This window comes from Glycine max, chromosome 14 (genome assembly GCF_000004515.6).
Source record: "Glycine max cultivar Williams 82 chromosome 14, Glycine_max_v4.0, whole genome shotgun sequence".
Taxonomy (NCBI): Eukaryota; Viridiplantae; Streptophyta; class Magnoliopsida; order Fabales; family Fabaceae; genus Glycine; species Glycine max.
Genome location: NC_038250.2, coordinates 31,968,997 through 31,974,721, shown reverse-complemented (window position 1 = coordinate 31,974,721; position 5,725 = coordinate 31,968,997).

Below are 5,725 nucleotides of genomic sequence, written 5' to 3'. Positions count from 1 at the left end.
TTCAACCTTTGATGCTCATTTCTGCTCCAAATCGCGAAAGGAGGGCACTTTTGGAGTCGTGAAGTGCGTGGCTACGAGTGGGACTTCGAAAATTCAGGTTTGGGTGGACTTCTTTCTCTCTTAAATTTCGTGGGTATGGGGTTTTGGGAGATATGATGGGTGGTTTTGTTAGTTTTCTGCTGTGTGATGATTATTTGTGAAGGCATTTGCTGAAAACTTGTTGAAATCGCCATGTTTGGATGAGTTAGACATACCCATTCTGTTTTAGGGTTTTTGTGATGATGTTTGTGATGTTTATATGCTGAAATTGCTGTTGGAAATCTGTTAGAGATGAAGGGTAGAACTAACCCAAGGTTAGAAAGTGAGAATGTGAGGTTATGAGTGGAAAAAGAGTGAGACTTTGAGAATTGGAAGGCTAAGTCTGAATTCTGTGGTAAATGGAGGTTAGAGTGAGTTAATACTAGCTTGAAATGTCATTTAGAACATGTGAGAAAGGTTAGGCTGAGCTAGAGAGAAAAACAAAAGACCAAAGTGAACAAAGAGCCATTGCTAGGGCAAATTTGGGTGTTGAAGAGTCAAATTTTGATTCGGTGAGATTTTAGGTGTAAATCCAGTTTGAACAAGTCTAAATGGATGTTATGGACTGGTGTGAGGTGAGAGTTTGCCTCAAATTTACCTCATTCTAAATTTCACTTTTCAAACCTAGAAAACCCATTGAATTGAGGGGTTTTGGACACCTAGATTTTGTGTTGCTGTGGTTTGAAGCTTGGCTTTGGTTTAGACATGTTTGATACATGATTTGGGACTTGTAGGATTTGATTTGGGCAAGATTGGATGAGAGGAAGAGTGATTTTCGAAATCTGCACTTATGCAGAATTTTTGCTGTGAAATTGTGCAGCAGAATTTTGCACAAGTGCAGAAAAATGCTTGTGTGTGGTTGGCTATGGAAAGTCTAGTGCAGAATGAGTTCTGGATGTTTTCTAGTAGATCCCAACGGTCATAATGTAGGCTTATGCACTATAGACTTCTAGTAAAATTTTGGAGTCGATCCAACGGTTAACGAATTGGATCGAAGGAATTGTTACTGTGGTCTTTACGTGAGAAAAGCTGTGATTTTGGTTGATGTGTTGAGCAGAGTTTCTGCCTTTGCTTTGTTTTGCTTGGCTGTGATAGCTCGTGCTGTGTGAATTTTGTTTTGCTTGGATGTTGTGGAAGCTTGGGAGGATTGATGGGGAACCGGTGTTGAGAGAAACGAGGATATGGGCTACGTGGGAGTACGTGAGCTCAGTTGGAGGTGGGCAACAGGGGATGGTGGGTTTATGCGCGCATTGTGGATGTGGAAAACTTGTTGTGCACCATCGCCCGACCGCCACCTAGTACCACATGTGATGGGTACCCCATAATCCTACAAGCTTGAGATGAGGAAGTGTTGAAGGGTGAAACTTCCTGCTTTTATTGTTGACCACAGAGTGGTACCTGGAGATATGTCGCGGGGGTCAGGAGACCTTGGGGACGTCAGGTGGGGTGCTATTGCCCAAAACCAAGCTTGACCAATCCCGACCCAACCCGGGCATAGTCGGTCAGTGAGAACCTGTGATGTACCTAAACAGGCGAGCTCCTGGCAGTCAACAGATAAAAGGAAAACAAGACCACAAAGCAAGGAGGCTTGTGGTGGCTGGCCAGCTGTGAATTTTGTGTAATATGTGGATGGTGGCCTCTGGTAATCGATTACCAAGGGTGGGTAATCGATTACAAGGCTTAAAATTGAGGACAGGAGGCTAAGATGGTCTCTGGTAATCGATTACCAAGGGGTGTAATCGATTACCAGGCTTGAAAACGAAGTCAGGAAACTTAGGGAGCCTCTGGTAATCGATTACCAGCCTGTGTAATCGATTACACAGAGGAATGGGTCACTGGTAATCGATTACCAGGCATGTGTAATCGATTACACAGTGTATTATTGCATATTTCATGTCCTGAGGCTGTGTAATTCAAGTTTAGCCTCTGGTAATCGATTACCAAGGTTGTGTAATCGATTACCAGAGATGAAAAGCCTCAAGATACTCCTTTTAACGTCATGTAGTGGTTATGAGATCCATTGTGTGTAGCGCAGTTAGATTCTTGTGAAAGAGTCTACCCCTTTCTCTTCTTTCTTGTAGATCGTGATGGCGGCGCAGCTAATCCGTGATCGAGTAGAGATGGAGTGCCTAGAGGGAGCTTGGGAGACCCTCGAAGGCAACACGAGGTGCCGATTTCGGGGCACCATTCGATTCACGGCTACTTCTTTGGTGCATCCAGATGAACCTGCACGGACGCTTCAGCGCACGGTGGAGTGGACAACTCCTTGGATTAGTTTTGTGTATTTTTGAGGGTGGGTGTATTTAGGACTGACTGTTAGGTTTACTCTTTTGTTTTGTATGGGTAGACCTGATGTATAGGAATTTGATGATTGTATACTTGTGGCTGAAGCCACTACTATGGACACCTTTGCTCTGGATGACACTATATATTTTGTAAAACTCCCATATTTTGGACAGCCTTAAATGATGAATGCATTTATGATCGATCTTGTTATTTGAAAAGAAAGCGTTAGCAACTTTATTTGTAAAAGAGTTTATCAACCGTATTTTATTCTTTTATTTTCACGTGACGACCTAAAGTAATGGCTGGTACATTCTTTCTTTTGAAAAAGCAAAATAGTTTAGAGATTATGAGCGGTGAGAAAGAAATGACTCCGAATAGAGTTGTGAACTGGCCATTCAGGACTCTGTAGTGAGGATTTTCCTTCGAAACCTTGTTTTGGTGAAAAGAGAAAGAAATGAAAAAGAAAAAGAAGAAAAAAAAAATTTACCATGGTTTTTGTTAATTAAATCATTACTATTAAACCAGTCATTATTTTGGGGACGCCACATTGCTTGTGGAGCTTCTATGGAGGCTGGATCTTTGAGCTTCAATGAGGTCCTTCAATGGTGATTTTACACCATGGAGATGCAGTGGAAGGCAAAGGAGAAGAGGAGAGGGGAGGCACCATCCACTAGGGAATAAGGCAAAGAAAAAGGAGCTTCACCACCAAGAATTGCCTTGGATAAGAAGCTTGAAGAGGATGCTTTAATGGAGGAAAAGAAAGAGAGAAGGGGGGAGCACGAAATTGAAGGAATAAAAGAGGGAGAGAAGTTGAACTTTGAGTTGTGTCTCACAAGACTCTCATTCATCAAAGTTACAATAAGTGTTACACATGCTTCTATTTATAGACTAGGTAGCTTTCTTGAGAAGCTTTCTTGAGAAAACTTCCTTGAGAAGCTTCTTTGAGAAAACTTCCTTGAGAAGCTAGAGCTTAGCTACACACACCCCTCTCATAACTAAGCTCACCTCCTTGAGAAGCTTCCTTAAGAAGATTCCTAAAGAAGTTAGAGCTTAGCTACACATACCTCTCTAATAGCTAAGCTCACCTTGAGATGAGAAGCTAGAACTTAGCTACACACCCCTATAATAGCTAAGCTCACCCCCATGACAAAAAAAACATGAAAATACAAAAAAAAAGTCCTTACTACAAAGACTACTCAAAATGCCCCGAAATACAAGGCTAAAACCCTATACTACTAGAATGGCCAAAATACAAGGCCCAAACGAAGGAAAAACCTATTCTAATATTTACAAAGATAAGCGGGCTCATACTTAGCCCATGGGCTCGAAATCTACCCTAAGGCTCATGAGAACCCTAGGGCCTTCCCTTGGATCTCTAGCCCAATCTACTTGGAGTCTTCTACCCAATGCCCTTGCGGGATAGGATTGCATCATTCCCTCCACCTTGGAAAGGATTTGACCTCAAATCCCGAGGTTCTTCATACTCTGGGCTCCTTCTCTCAACACCTGTAAAAAGAACAAAAACATATGTATTAGTGGTGTTTGGTATGTTGAAGTAAGGTAAGGTCTGAAAACCCATTTTCCGGGCATCTTCTCATGAAGGAACATGGTTTCTCACCAACTCAATGAGTGGTGCTACAAGTATAGAAAAATATGGGACAAACCTTTTGTAAAAGTTTGTTAAGTCATGGAAGCCCCAAATTTTTCTTATACTTGGTGGAGTGGGCCACTCAGGAATGACCTTTATTCTCTTAGGGTTCATGGGAACCCCTTGATCACTATTTGAAAAATTAAGAAAAGTAACGCAATAAAACATACCCTTTTCTGTATTTTCATATTGATTATTCCTACCAAAAACTTCAAATGAGGAAAAGTAACGCAATAAAACATACCCTTAGGGTTCATGTCTTCAGTCTTTTACATTTTCCAAGACTTCAATGTCTTCAGTCTTTTACATTTTCAAAGACTTCAATGTCTTCAGTCTTTTACATTTTTACAAGACATCAATGTCTTCAGTCTTTTACATTTACAAGACTTAAAATGTCTTCAGTCTTTTACATTTACAAGACTTCAAATGTCTTCAGTATTTTACATTTTCCAAGACTTCAATGTCTTCAGTCTTTTACATTTTCAAAAACTTCAATGTCTTCAGTCTTTTACATTTACAAGACTTCAATGTCTTCAGTCTTTTACATTTTCCAAGACTTCAATGTCTTCAGTCTTTTACATTTACAAGACTTCGATGTCTTTAGTCTTTTACATTTACAAGATTTCAAATGTCTTCAGTCTTTTACATTTACAAGATTTCAAATGTCTTGAGTCTTTTACATTTTCGAAGACTTCAATGTCTTTAGTTTTTTACATTTTCAAAGACTTCAATGTCTTCAGTCTTTTACATTTTCAAAGGCTTCAACGTCTTCAGTCTTTTACATTTTCAGAGACATCAATGTCTTCAACCTTTTACATTGTCAAAAACTTCATTGTCTTTTGTTTTACGCTTTTTTTTAAAAAAAGACTTCAACTCTTTTTCGCTTTCATTGGACTTAATGTCCTTGTCTTTATCTTTCATAGGACTCAATGTCCTTGTCTTTATGCTTCTTAGGACTCAACATCCTCTGTTTTCTATGCTTTCAAAGACTTCAAATGTCTTCTGCTCTTATGCTATAGGATTCCAATGTCCTCCATTTTATGATTTGTAGGACTTCAAGGTCCTCTTTTGATGTTAGAGGACTTCAACGTCCTTTTGCTTTTTCGATCTTGCTTCTTCATGTTCTCTGGCATCCGATTGAAAAGTTGGATCGCTTGAGTGAAATTAGTGTCATTATCTTTACTTATCTCTAATTTTTAACAAAAGATAAGTAAAGAGGGGCAGTTGTTAGACCCTAATTTCATCCGGGTGTGATGTTTTCATTATCCACTTTTCATGTTTTGATCATTTACTAACTAAATTATGGTGTTTGGCACCGGTTGCAACGTAGGGGCGAGGGATCACTCACATTGATGTTTGATTGTCAGATCCGGGAACAAAAACCACAAGGGAAAGGGCAAAATGGCAATTTTTTGGAAATTTCTGGACCCTAGCTAGCCTAGGCTAGCATCTGGCTTGCCTAGGCCATGCAAGGGATGACAACCTTTAATCAAATGTATTAGCACGGGGAAGGTATAAGCACCCCACGCGTTCGTTACAAGGGACAACAGCCTTTAATCAAATGTGCAAAATCATGACTTCAAATTTATTTTAATGATGCCAAAGCCTTGGGGAAGCAATGCCTTCCAAGATTATTTTGATGATGCCAAAGAATCAAGAGTTAAGCAAATTCCAAAGATTCAAGAATTAAGATTCAAGAATAATCAAGATCAA